The 14,118-nt window shown below is 37.4% G+C and overlaps 2 pseudogenes; both read left to right on the plus strand.

The window, feature by feature from the left end:
* Positions 1-358: 358 nt before the first annotated feature.
* Positions 359-458, plus strand: LOC111820318 (uncharacterized; annotated as a pseudogene).
* Positions 459-7,439: 6,981 nt separating this feature from the next.
* LOC101350710 (peptidyl-prolyl cis-trans isomerase FKBP3 pseudogene) lies at positions 7,440-8,071 on the plus strand (annotated as a pseudogene).
* Positions 8,072-14,118: the final 6,047 nt, after the last annotated feature.

The raw sequence follows: 14,118 nt of genomic DNA on the forward strand, positions 1-14,118 counted from the left end.
ACCTGACAACTGTTCTCATGCATAGGTAATCGTAAAGGCAATGCTGGATGTTTGTACCAAATTGTTGCTATTTTTCAGAGAGATGCTTACCAGTTTGAGTCACTTTGAAACCAAATAGTCTCTCTGGGTATGTGAGTATTTTATGTGTATATATATTTATTTTGAATGTCATGGACATTACTTAACTAATTACACTGGACATCAGGGTGATAGGGATGTCTTATGAAGATAAGAACTAACTTTGCACACGTGTCTCTCACTTAGTGTCTCTACGACTCCTGCACAGATAGGCTCAATGTTATGATTTACGTTTTCACATTGACCAATGTCTACAAAAAGTTCATCTTTGAGTCTGACGGCTCGCTTCGGCAGCACATATGCTAAAATTGGAATGATACAGAGAAGACTAGCATGGCCCCTGCAAAAGGATGGCAAATTCTGAAACGTTCCATATTTTTATGAGAAAATAAGGGGCAGGGAAACTAGAGCACTGGAAGCAGAACAACCAGAATGGAATTAAAGAGAACGTTGACACATTGTGAAAAATGTAACTAATGTCACTGAACAATTTTGTGTAGAACCTAATTTGCTGTGTGAACTTTCATCAAAAACACAATAAAATATTATTTAAAAAAAACTTCACCTTTGAATCTTCCCTGTCACCCATAATTATGCATTAATTTAAGGATATAATAGGCCTTGGAATTATTTCCTTGCCTTATTAGATTATAAATCTTCTAAATAAAAATTATTTCATGGTAAGAACTCCATATACTGTTTTATTTTTCTTTTTATCAGAGTCCTTGTATACTTCACTGACTAAAATTATCGGTCTCTCATGAAGTAATACTCTTCTGATGAATGTAGCATCAGACTATGGATTAACTATGGTAATTTAAGTCATGTTGAGGGAGGTTTGTTCTTCAAAAGAAATAAGATAAGGACGCATGAACAACTTGGGCCCTTTATTGTAGCCCAAAGCTTTTTTAGATGCTCATTTTATCTTCTTTCATTTTTCTTTTTATGCACAGTTATAAATTTTCCATTCTTGAGAGAAAGTAACAGAAATGAATGGAAGAGTGTGAATGTGGAAGAAGTATTGGTACTTCTGCCTTTCTGGGTGAGTAATGTGAACAATAGACAGGAAGGAACCTAATTACTGTTACCAAACCTACGTGTATGCTGTGTGAAAATGAGGAGGCTAACATTAGCTACTAAGTATTTGAGGACCTACTCTCTACCCTCAAAATAAAGTGCATGTTATTTGCTTTCTTATACATCCTTACAATCTCTCAAAATGGATATTAACCATATTTTACCAAGAAAACTGATGATTAAATAAATTAGAAGTATCTACTGGGTTATAAAGAAAAGAAGTGGTGAGGACAATTTTGAATCCAGTTCTGTCAAACTCTCAGACTTATCCATTTTCAACACTTCTCTATTGCTCAGGATGATTCAAACTCTATTGCTCTGAGCCCTAAGATCTGGGGGGGAATGAAACAAATAATCCTTGTCCTTTATGACAATATAAAATAAATGGCATCATCATAGACACTGGAAAATAGCTAGCTATTATCTACGGATTAAGTTATTTTGATACTACTGCCTACTCCTAGGGAGGGAGTCTGGAGAAATAAAAAGAAAGTGGAAGAAAATTTGTCAGTTGGTAAATTGTGAATATTTAAAAAGCTAACTTGAAAGTATAAAACATTATTAACAGAAGGTAGTATAGATTACCATATGATTGTCTTATTCAAAATGACCAATACCAGTCCACTTCAGCTCACTAACGTCTAGGAGATTGATGTTTATGCGTTTCATTTAATTCTGGACAATTTCCAATTTTCCTAGATTCATGCTTTGTACATTTCACATTGTGATTATTAATGGATGTTTGCAACTGTTTCTTCTCATTGACATCAGTAATGATATCCCTTGTTCCATGTCCTCTTTTAAATTCAGCTTAAATTTCTGGCAGTTCCCTGTTGATATATTGCTGCAACCATTTTTGAATGATCTTCAGCAAAATTTTACTTGCATGTGATATTAATGATATTGTTTGATAATTTCCGCATTCTGTTGGATCACCTTCCTTTGGAATGGGCACAAATATGAATCTCTTGGCAAGGTATTTGTCTTCCAAATTTCTTGGCGTGGACAAGTGAGCACCTCAAGCGCTGCATCCATTTGTTGAAACATCTCAAGTGGTTTTCAGTCAGTTCTTGGTTAAGAGCTTGGCTGTTAACCGAAAGGTTGGCAGGCAGTTCGAATTCATCAGCTGCTCCATGGAAACTCTCTGGGGCAGGTCTACTCTGTCCTATAGGGTCACTAGGAGTCGGAATCGACCTGAAAACAACAGGTTTGTTTTTCAACAATGCCTTCAGTGTGGCTTGGATTTCTTCCTTCAGTATCATAGGTTCTAGATCATATGCTACCTCCTGAAATGGTTGAACATTGACCAATTCTTTCTAGTACAGTGACTCTGTTTATTTCTTCCATCTACTTTTGTTTCTTCTTCCTGTGTCTTTCAGTATTTTCCCGCAGAATCCTTCAAAATTGCAACTCAAAGCTTGAATTTTTTCTTCAGTTCTTTCATCTTGAGAAATGTCTAGCACGTTCTTTTCTTTTGGTTTTCTAACTCCAGGATTTTGCACATTTCATTATTATACTTTGTCTTCTAGAGCCACCCTTTAAAATCTTCCGTTCAGCTCTTTTACTTCATCATTTCTTCCTTTTGCTTTAGTTACTGTACATTCAAGAGCAAGTTTCAGAGTCTCTTCTGACACCCATTTTGATCTTTTCTTTCTTTCCTGTTTTGTTTTTAAATGATCTTTTGCTTTCTTCATGTATGATGTCCTTGATGTCATCCCATAACTTGTGTGGTCTTCATTCATTAGTGTTCAATGAGTCAAATCTATTCTTGAAATGGTCTCTAAATTCGAGTAAGGTATACTCAAGATCATACTTTGTCTCCCATGGCCTTGTTCTGACTGATGATATTGACCTTTTCCATTGTCTCATGTCACAGATGTAGTTGATTTGATTCATGTGTTTTCCATTTGGTGAGCTCCATGTATGTAGTCACCATTTATGTTGTTGGAAAAAGGTATTTGCAATGAATAAGTCCTTGGTCTTGCAAAATTCTCTCATGTGATCTCTGGAGTCATTACTATCACTTAATATAACTAAGCCCATATTTTCCAGCTACCCATTCTTCTTCTTTGCTTCCAACTTTCACATTCCAATCATCAGTAATTATCAATGCATCTTGATTGCATGTTTGATCATTTCAGATTGCAGAAGAAAGTAAAAATCTTCACTGTCCTCATCTTTGACATTAGTGTTTGGTGTGTAAATTTGAATAATAGTCGTATTAACTGGTCATCCTTGTAGGCCTATGAATATTATCCTATCACTGACAGCATTGTACTTCAGGATAGATCTTGAAATGCTCTTTTTGATGATGAATGCAATGCCATTCCTCTTCAATTTTTTATTCCAGGCATAGTAGACCATATGAATGTCTGATTCCAAATGGCCAGGATCAGTCTATTTCAGCTCACTAATGCCAAGGATATCAATCTTTGTGCATTCCATTTCATTTTTGATGACTTCCAATTTTCCTAGATTCATACTTCATACATTCCATGCTCTGATTATTAACGGATGTTTGTTGCTGTCTCTTCTCATTTTGAGACATGCCATATCAGCAAATGAAGGTCTCAAAAGCTTACTCCCTTCACATTATTAAAGTTGACTCTATTTTGAGGAGGTAGCTCTTCCCCAGTCATCTTTTGGTGCCGTCCAACCTGATGGGCTCATCTGCTGGTACTATATCAGACAATATTCTGCTACTATTCATAAGATTTTCACTGGCTAATTCTTTTCAGAAGTAGACCACCAGTTCCTTCTTCCTAGTCTGTCTTAGTCTGGAAGCTCCACTATAACCTGTCCACCATGGGTGGCTTTTCTGGTATTTGAAACACTGGTTGTATAGCTTTGGGTGTCACAGCAACACACAAGCCACCACAGTAGGAAAAACTGACAGGTGTATGGTGGATATGTTTATTACTATTATGCTATTTTTCTAATTTTCATTGGTGAGAATGACAATATTAGCTACTGTTCACGGTGTGTAATCATCTTACCAAAAAGCAATGTGGCTTTTGGCCCTGGTTCCTGAGCCCTGCAGGACTGACCTTTACCCTGATTAGCTGACGAGCCTAGCCCAGTAACAGACCTGTAGCAGCACTGGCTGGGAGGCCCTTCCCAGCAGTTGACCTTTACATGGATTGGCTGGGGAGCTCGCCCGGTGACTGATAAAAACCCTAGAACAGGCTCAGATGGAGCTTCCTGATTGAGGAGAGACAGTAGAAGCACGCATTCTTTGGATACAGAAACCCTGCGCTATGACTTTCCCAGACTGGGTAAACCTGCTGATATGACAGATGTGATAGAGAGAGTGGCTGTGAAGGTACCAAAACAGGCTGAGACAATGAGAAAACCAGATGGAGGCAGCATAGTGTAAAGGAATAACATAGAGACAGAGAGAAAGAAAGGGGAGAGATACTTACTTCAAGGAATTGGCTCACAAGATTGTGGGTGTTGGCAAGCCCAGAATCCATAGGTCAGGTAGCAGGTTGGAGATTCCTGCAGGCTTGCATCCCAAGATCCATAGGTCAGGTGATAGAGAGTGCAGAGTGAAGAGAAAGAGTTCTGCCAAAATATCTATGTATACTCTGGAGGCAGAACATACCCTAAGGAAATTCCCTTTTCAACTGATTGATTACATTACATTAGATTACATTATGGAAGGTGATTAGATTACATTGCATTGCATTTCATTACATTAATTATGGAACAGCAACTAGACTACTGTTTGCCTAAACTACTGGGAACCATAGTCTAGCCAATTTGACATGTAAAATTAACTTTCACAGGTGGTTTAAAACAACAGAAATTTATTCTCACACTGTTCCCAAAGCCAGAAGCCTGAAATCAAGGTGTTGGCAAGGGCTGTGCTCCCTCCAGAGGCTCTGGTGGAGATACCGTTCCCTGCCTCTTATAGTTCCTAGTGCTGTTAGCATTGCTTGGCTGTGGCTGTGCACTCCAATCTTTGTCTCACTCTTCACACTATCATCTGTATCTTTTCGTCCTTATTAAAAAAAAAAAAAAAAAAAAGCAAACCAATTGCCATCAATTGGATTCTGACTCATGGTGGCCTCATGTGAGCCAGAGGGGAACTGTGCTCCATAGGATCTTCAATGGCTGATTTTTCAGAAGTAGATGGCCAGACCTTTCTTCCTAGGGGCCTCTGGATGGACCTGAGCTGCCAACATTTTGGTTAGCAGCCGAGCACTTTAACAGTTTGCAACACCACTTCAAATTGGATTTATGGGCCACCTGAAAAATCCAGAATGATCTTATTTCAAGACCTTTAACTCTTTTTTTAAATATGGTTATATTCACAGGTGCCAGGTAGACATACCTTTTGGAGAGCTACCATTGAACCCATTATAGCCCTTTTTAGAAATTTTGTCCGGGTCTAGAATTTTCATTCTCAATTATGAGCAACTGAGAATGAGGGAAAGAGGGAAGATAGATTGTAGAACCCTTATGTTTTGACAGCCCAAAAAGGACAGGGAAGCCTGTGGGTAGCTGGATGATCTTTGCAGATTGCTAAGAAGATGCTATTGGGTAGACAGGGATTGATTCCACCCATCCATAATTCCTTATTTTTCTAACAACTACTCCTTAAAAATAAGCTGTATGTCAGTGGCTTGACAACTAGTCTAGAGACTTGCCCACGAAAGTAACTTCAAATTTCTAAAACCTCAATAAATGCAAGCAATCTATACCATGTTAAGCAGGAGCTGTATCTAAGTAGTAGCTCTAGCTCAATTAAGACAACACACTGACAGCCTCATCTTTTCTTTTGCTCTTTATATAACCGCATAAAATTGAACTGTTGTCAAAAATAATGGATAGCTGGGGAGAAATCTGATTATATCTATAGGAACATACAGGGATTGTCTTTTTGGCTGTCCAAGGACAAGGAGGGTGAGGGTGGCACGTCTTTCTGTCTTTCTGTTTTATATCACAATCTGGTGACATGTCTTTGTCTTTTATATTGAGTCTATGACATTTTATTTAAAGGCCCCCTTTAAAAAGGATACACATTGAGTGTTCTGATACGCCACTTCAAAGACATCCAGAACTCAGTCAGCATCACTGCAGGCAGCTGGCTAGTCATAAGCTAGGGATTCTGCAGGGAAGGAGAACAAAGGGCAGTCCTGGGTCAAAAGAAACGGTTCAAAAGAAATCAGCACCCAGATTTCTATATGAAGGAATTATGCAGTTTAGACGTCTGCCTCCTGCACATGCTTGTGATTGAAGGATGGGAAGACATTTGGATTTCTAGCTGACTGCTGGGTGAGGAGAATGGGAGGCAGAAATTTCATCTTTTCAGAGTGTCAATGCATATACCAAAGAAGGCACAGTCCTAGAATTTGGGAGCAGCATCTGGTAATACCCATGGAAATGAAAACTGTTAATAATGCACATGAAATAGATCTGATTTTCCCTTTGTGAAAATCGTTTTTAATAGAGGAGAAGAGAATTTAGTCTAAGAAATATTTGTGGTATGTTGCTGATGAGATCTGAGTGATATCTGAAGCTTAGCTAAGGATGTTATAATATGTCCTTAAAAGAAAGATGTCAGTTTAATGTAGCTATGCAATGGTAAATGCATATAATAAATTTTATGTATATATAAATATATAAACATATATATAGGAGCCCAGCATGGTACAAATGCCTTTTTTTGAAGCTCTGAAGCCACCTGTTAGACGCTGAGAATCCATCAACTTTTAAGTTCCACTGCTTCCTGCACCTTGCAGGGTAGGTCCTAAAATGGAAACATTTTGGCAGAGGCTTGAAGAAACCACTCAAAAACAAATCTGTTGATTTCTGCATAATTTCTAACCCTTCCTTTCTTGACATTTATGTTGGTGCTGCTCATGTATTTTTCAAATAATTGAGTAAATTTGCGTTTTGCTACCCTTGAACTTCATTACAGCTTCCTTGATGTTTTTTTTTTTTTTTTCTTTTGGTTATCATTTTGACAACGTCAAACTTGTCTTTCAGAGATCAATTTCTCACTTTCTTGTTCATGGCTATGAAGGAATAAGCTTTTTTTTTTTTTTAAAGGAAACAAAAAAGGAATTAAGTTATAAAAATTAAGGAACTTATTATTTTCTCAAAAATATGAATATCTAAAAGAAAAATAAAAATTATCAAAGTCATTTCATGATAAAGTTAGCACACTTCAATAAAAATATTAAGATAAAAAAGTCTAAGAGGTCCACACCCCGCCCCAGGGGCGGGCGATGCCGAGCCGGGCGGGCAAGCTCCATAAGCAGGGTCAGCGGGGGAAGATGGCGGCGAACGCTCCACAGCCGGCGTGGACCGTGGAACAACTGCGCAGCAAGTGCCAAAGAAAGATTTTAACAAGTTTCTGCAGAGTCATGGTTCAGATTCGTTTCTTGCAGAACATAAGCTATTAGGAAACATTAAAAATGTGGCCAAGACAGTTAACAAGGCCCATTCGGTTACAGCCTATAACCGTCTTTTTGAAACTAAGCGTTTCAGAGGTGCCGAAAGTATAAATAAGGTGTCGGAGCAGGTGAAAAATGTGAAGGTTAATGACAAGCCCAAAGAAACCAAGTCTGAAGAGACTCTGGAAGAGAGTCCACCAAAATATACAAAATCTGTTCTTAAAAAGATGTTGTTCACTGTTGGTATACAGAACACTACAGGATGGGGCTGTTTTTGATTCTAATATTAAAACAAGTTCAAATGCCAAGCCTTCAAGTTTTAAGTTTGGAGGTGGCAAAGTAATCAGAGGATGAGATGAAGCACTCCTGACTATGAGTAAGGGAGAAAAGGCTCGGCTAGAGATTGAACCAGAATGGGTTTATGGAAAGAAAGGACAGCCTGATGCCAAAATTCCACCAAATGCAAAACTTATTTTTGAAGTGGAATTAGTGGATATTGATTGAAATAGCAAGGCTTCAGGTCTAAAGACAACAGCAACAATGATAAAACTTGGCCTTGAAGAAACTTATGTAACTAATTAGAGCTGGTTACTATTGTGTTTAATGGGGGAGCCAACTGGAAAATTCAAGGAATTAAGTTGAAACCTTGTTTACTTGATCTCCAACTTTTGAGAAATATAATCCCTTATTATAAATTCTTAAAGTCTAAAATATTTTACTGCATCTGTGTAAAGTATTGGTTAAAGAGAATTGGTTTTCCTTTTACCTCGTGTTGTAAACTAAAAAGCTCAAAACAGATTTATCCACTGTCTCGATCTGGAAAAAAAAAAAAAGCATAAGAAGGGTGTTTTTGATTTTGTACATATATTAAGTGTGTTAAATGAGAAAATGCTTCTCTTTGGGGGGCAAAACAAGAAATTTTGAAGCAAAGAATTTCAAGGAAATAAAAGTGGATTTTGAAAATTTTAATAATGTGTGTCAAAATTACAAATAACTAAAGTGAAAACTAAAAATCAAAGATAAGGAGAAGGTAAAACTTCTAAAGATAAGGGAAAAAAAGCATGCTTTGCTAGATTTTAATAAAAATAAAGGAACTTACTAGTATTTCTTACCTTCTCCCAAACTTCTAGATGTTGTTCTTCAGTGGAAAAAAAATATACAAGCAAAAAGAAAAAGAACAAAAAAGGCAAAAATGTAAAGAATAGACATACTCAGAGAACGTCTATTCTCTGAGTAGACGTAACAATGCACACTACTCACACACAGTAACAATGCAAAAGGAAGTGGAAGACTGAGCCTTCATCTCTGAGCGTTGTGCCTCTTGGAACTATTTCCTCATTCGCATCTTTACTTCCTTGTATCCATCCCGGTTGCAATACCAACAATTTTCTGATTCCGTTAGTATCTCCTACGTTCTGGCTTTCAGAGAATATTTATTAGGCTGCAGTAATTGTTTTAGTGGAAAATATTTTTGAGTTTTCCTCTTTTGACAGGTTTCCTCCTTACACAGATTCCAGCTTTCACAGGTTTTACTGTATATCGCCTTCCACATTAGTTTGCCAAACGCGTCCTCCACCCTGAGATATTTTCATAAGCACACTATGCTAATTTTTTACGGCAACATGTGAAAAAAAAAACTGGCATAGCAGTACTTACGAAAATACCTCATGGGGGGAGGGCACAGTTGGCAAACAAACATAGAAGGTGTGCATTATTTGCGTAAAAATAACAGTGTGTGTGCGTGTGTGTGTGTGTGTGTGTGTACTCAACCACTGCCGTCAAGTCGATTCGGACTCATAGCGACCCTGTATAACAAAGTAAAACTGCCCCATAGGGTTTCCAAGGCCATAAATCTTTACAGAAGCAGACTGCTACATCTTTCTCCAGCAGAGCAGCTGGTGAATTCAAACAACCAACCTTTCGGTTAGCAGCTGAGTGCACCACCAGGGCTCTTTTACATATATACATATGTATATATTATACATATGTATATTTGTGTGTGTTTATGTGTGCATGGTGTAACTATACAAATATAAATGTTTAAATCTGCAAGTAAATATATAATGTATCTATGCATGTACATAGGAGCTCTGGAGGCTCAGTGGTTAAAGTGTTCAGCTGCTAACCAAAAAGTCAGCAGTTCAAACCCACCAGCTGTTCTGCAGGTGAAAGATGTGGCAGTCTGCTTCTGTAAAAATTTCAATCTTGGAAACCCTATGGGGCAGTTCTACTTTGTCCTATAGAGTTGTTATGAGTCGGAATTGACTCAATGGCAATGAGTTTTTGTTTTTATATATGTAAATATAAATAAATATAGTCATTAAATTTAAATTAAGAAAATCAACTGGATGGAAAGAGATTATGACTTGCTTGTCATGATATTGTGTGTGTGTTGGCGGGAGGGGGGGTTATCAATAAAGCAGTGAAGTCCATTGAAAGTGAGTGAATCTCTAAGCCATCCAAGGCACTGGGCATCCCAGTCAACTGCATGACATGTCTTGACTTTTTTGTTGTTGTTGTGGAGGAATCATTTTAACAAGACATCTAGACATGAAGATGAAGTCAAGTATTCACTGTTTTCTTGGCTAAGACCTAAGTGTAAGGAAGAAACCTAAAATAAGATTTTTAAATCAAGATACGGTGTCCACGTAGGAAAGTAATGTGGATTAATTTTAGTGGAATTATGGCCATGCAAACTGATAAATTTTTTCTTATAAATCTAGATTTATTCTTTTTCCTCCTCTCTCTGTCTCTATATATATACATTTTTTTTTTCCACTAGACAGATACCCCTATAATCTTCTTCTAGCATTCTTCAAGCATTTGTTGCAAGGCATTCCAGAATGGAATCAGACTGTGGTTCCAGAGACAGACAGGCTAGCTCTTTCTATCTCATGCTGGAGAAAAGACTGAGAAGTTCCTGAACCAGCCTGGTTGTGTTGGTTCCTGGACTGTAGTACAAGTGTCTCTGTCCTGGTGTTATTTCAAAGTGAATGACTCAGATTTCCAAAATGCTCTAGTGTCCCTAACAAGGAGCCCACACCATACTCTTGTGGTGAGGATAAGATTCTCCTTTAAAGAGGGTTCTTCCAGTCATTTGGGATAGCATAGCTCAGAGTGAGATAGGAAAAGATTTTCTCTCATATAGCATCTAAGGAAAATTGAGTCTCATTCTTAGGCATAGGGATCGTGGGGAAATTAAAGTGGTTGGAGTGAGCTGGCCCTGCCAAACTGAGGCAGACTGTGAAAGTCAGGGAAAACACATATTTTTTATTGTTCCTTTTATTAGAACAAGCCAGGGAGGCAAAAGAACAGCCTAGACTGGATGTTTGGATCAACAACTTGTTGACTAGGTAGAGTGAAGTATGGGGAAAGAGGCTACAAGGAAGTGTGGGATGTAAGAGATAATAAGAGACAGGTGGTAAAAGAGGATTTAAGAAGTTCTGCTTTGGCTTAGATTAGCTCTTTCTGGCATTACTTAAGAAATGGCAGATATGAATATAAAGATATGAATGATGATTAATAAGTTTCAATTGCTGGTAATGTTTCTGTGAATGTGAAACTACACAGGGGCATGGAGTCAATGGTTACATATAAATTATATAGAATCAATCATTATTAGAATACATATATCTACATGCAATTTGAAGTTGGTTGGTTAGCTTGCTTGCTTGTTAATAGCAGCCTTAACTGGGGAGAGGCACAGTTTTCTCTTTGTCTGGGTGGAGGATAAAATTCATCTAGATAATAATGGCTTTTGACAAGTGGCAGAAAGAGTGGGTGGGCACTAAAATGTTATGTGGGTGTGTTGGGTTGCTTCTAGAGACATGCACTGCGATGGGATGTGCCCCACACCCCCACCCACCAACCTGCCTGCCTGCTCCTTTAACCTGCATATCTTTAGTTAATCATGTTAAAGCTGCATTGGCAGTCTTCTGGAAGCCAGAGAGAGGCAGAGTTCTATGTCAGGTTGGCATCAGCGTGGGAGGGTTGAGTGAGGGATGAACTGAAATATCCCACTTGGCCTTAGGAACAAGAACAAAGGGAATATTATGGAAGTAAGGTCAAGAATTCATCCAGATTACATGATGGGGACATGGGATTTGCCTAGGTTATGAAATCAAGTGATCCAAGAAAGATTATCTAAATTGCTAAAGGGTTAATTTTTCCCCTTCTCCTTAAAGGAAAAAAACACCAGAAGGGTAGTGGCGTATAGGCAACAAATTACTTCCCATAGGAGGAGCTATGTATAGTACAGCGTTAGCCCAAGGAAGAGTAAAGCATTGACTTTTTCTTGTAAATAAAATGAAGGAAAAAAAAAAGCAGCAGAACCCCTATGTATTACGTGGAATACATCAACATCCTGTCTGTTAATGACTGCTTAGGTGGGTGGTGAGTAATAAGTGGCTAAGAAAGAAAAGAAGTTCTTTAAAAAAAGAAAAAAGGGGGAAAAAGTCAAAGTAAATAGATGAGGACGTGCATGGTGCAAAGTGATTTTGGTTTAAAAATAATAAACTGATCCATCCAGATCTGGATACTTCTTCCAGTCTTTGCAAATGTTAGAAAGAGACTTCTGAATTGTAAGGATTTTTATCTTGAGCATGAGCCAAATAGCAGCAACAGTTGGCAGAGAATTGTGCACGAAAAAGGAGGCTGGGGAAACAGGGACGCATATTTGTTGGGAGAAAATGCTATTGCTCGTACATAGGGCCTTCCCCAGAGGGATTTAGAGACCAGGGCAAATCAATCACGCTATACAATCCCTCCCCCATCATTTTTATAGAGCTGAAGTTGGATCGAATTGAATAACTTTTTTCCTTAGAAGAAAAAATCAAAAATAGCTCCTCAAAAAAGCAGCTCATAACTTGAGAAGTGGCGGTGTAGTACGACCTACAGACTGATTGTGCTAACATTAAAGTTAACATGTGTTGAATATGTATGCCAGTCAATGTGCTAAGCACTCTATATGCATTATTTCACTTAATCCTTATAACAAACTGGTAAGATAGATAATAGCAATGTTATCTTACAGAAAAAAAAAAGACATAGGAAGTAAAAATAATTTACCCAAGTACAAGATTAATATTAATAGTAATATTAGCAAACAGTTATTAACTATGTAACTTTTCTGAAGCAACTCTGGATGAACGCCAACCCCCAGCCTTTCCGTTAGCAGCCAAGGATGTTAACCATTTGCACCCCCTCACCCCCAGCGACTTATCAGAAAAAAGGCTTGGCAATCTACTTCTGGAAAAATCAGCCATTGAATACTCTATAAAGCACAGTTCTTCTCTGACATACATGGGACTGTCATGAGTCAGAGTTGACTGGACGGTAACTGTGTGTGTGTGTGTGTGTGTGTGTGTGTGTGTTTAAACTGTGTCAATAACTATTCTAAAAATTTCTCTTTCATTATCTCATTAATTCTCATGTCAGTAGTCATATTAGTCTGATTTTTTAGATGACATCAAATAGCTGAGTCAGGTTCTAAATCCAGTTAGCAGACAAGCAGATCCTAGAGTCCACGTGTTTGACTACTGGACTAGGCTGCTTCATGTGTTATTTGCTCGTGAGCCTACCGGAGAGAGACTGTCTCAAATCTCTGTATGCCAGTCAGTTCACTGATCTTGAATTTAAAACTTCTTCTGTGGGTTTGAAGAAATTTTGATATATTAAAAAATGATTAAAACAAACTCTGGCATTTATTAATTATCATCCTTAATGCATTAATAACTTTCAAAGATAATGTGAAAAGAATGATAGTTAAAGAGACAATAAGAAGTTATTTGATTTCTGTCTTGAAAGACTTACAGTTTAATATTAAAGGAAGTCACTGAACTCTTTCAAGGCTATCATAAATACAAAAACTTTAAATGTAGTTTTTAAAATATATAGAAATATATTTTCTTTAATAGAAACCTAACATTTCAGTTTGTATTTCTTTGTAAGATTTTCAACAATCACCAAGGGCATAAGGAAAACATGGTGCTCTTTACATGAAATTCAATGTGTCAAAATTAATAATTTGTGCCTTGCTAGATTCATCCTAACTTTGGGTATTACAATATCTTTTCTTTTAGTAGCTTGTGTATGTATGTGTGTTTATATATTTACAAAGATGGAAATTTTATGTAATTTTCTATCAATCCAGATTTTTTTTTTAAATTTACTTGTTTATAAACCCCAAGTTTTTAATTCACTGATATGGCCTGTCTCCCTATCTTTAGATCAAAGTGGTATCAATTTTCCACTATATTTGATAATTAATGACATTTTAAATTGTGTTTTGGGAAAGGAAATACAACTATCAAATTGAATGTAAAATGTATTGCTCTGCTAAAAATATATATTCTTATATCAGATCTAATGCGTGGTTGGTCATTCCTTAGCTGACACTCACTAACTTTCACTGGGAGTCATCATACTTCAGGCTTTGTTTTTGTTGTTAATTGCCTTGGAGTTGATTCTAACTCATGGTGATCCTATGTGTGCACAGTAGAACTGTACTCTACGGGTTTTCAAAGCTGTGAACTTTAAGAAGCAGAATGCCAGGCTTGTC

Source organism: Trichechus manatus, unplaced genomic scaffold (assembly GCF_000243295.1).
Source record: "Trichechus manatus latirostris isolate Lorelei unplaced genomic scaffold, TriManLat1.0 scaffold00033, whole genome shotgun sequence".
Lineage (NCBI taxonomy): Eukaryota > Metazoa > Chordata > Mammalia > Sirenia > Trichechidae > Trichechus > Trichechus manatus.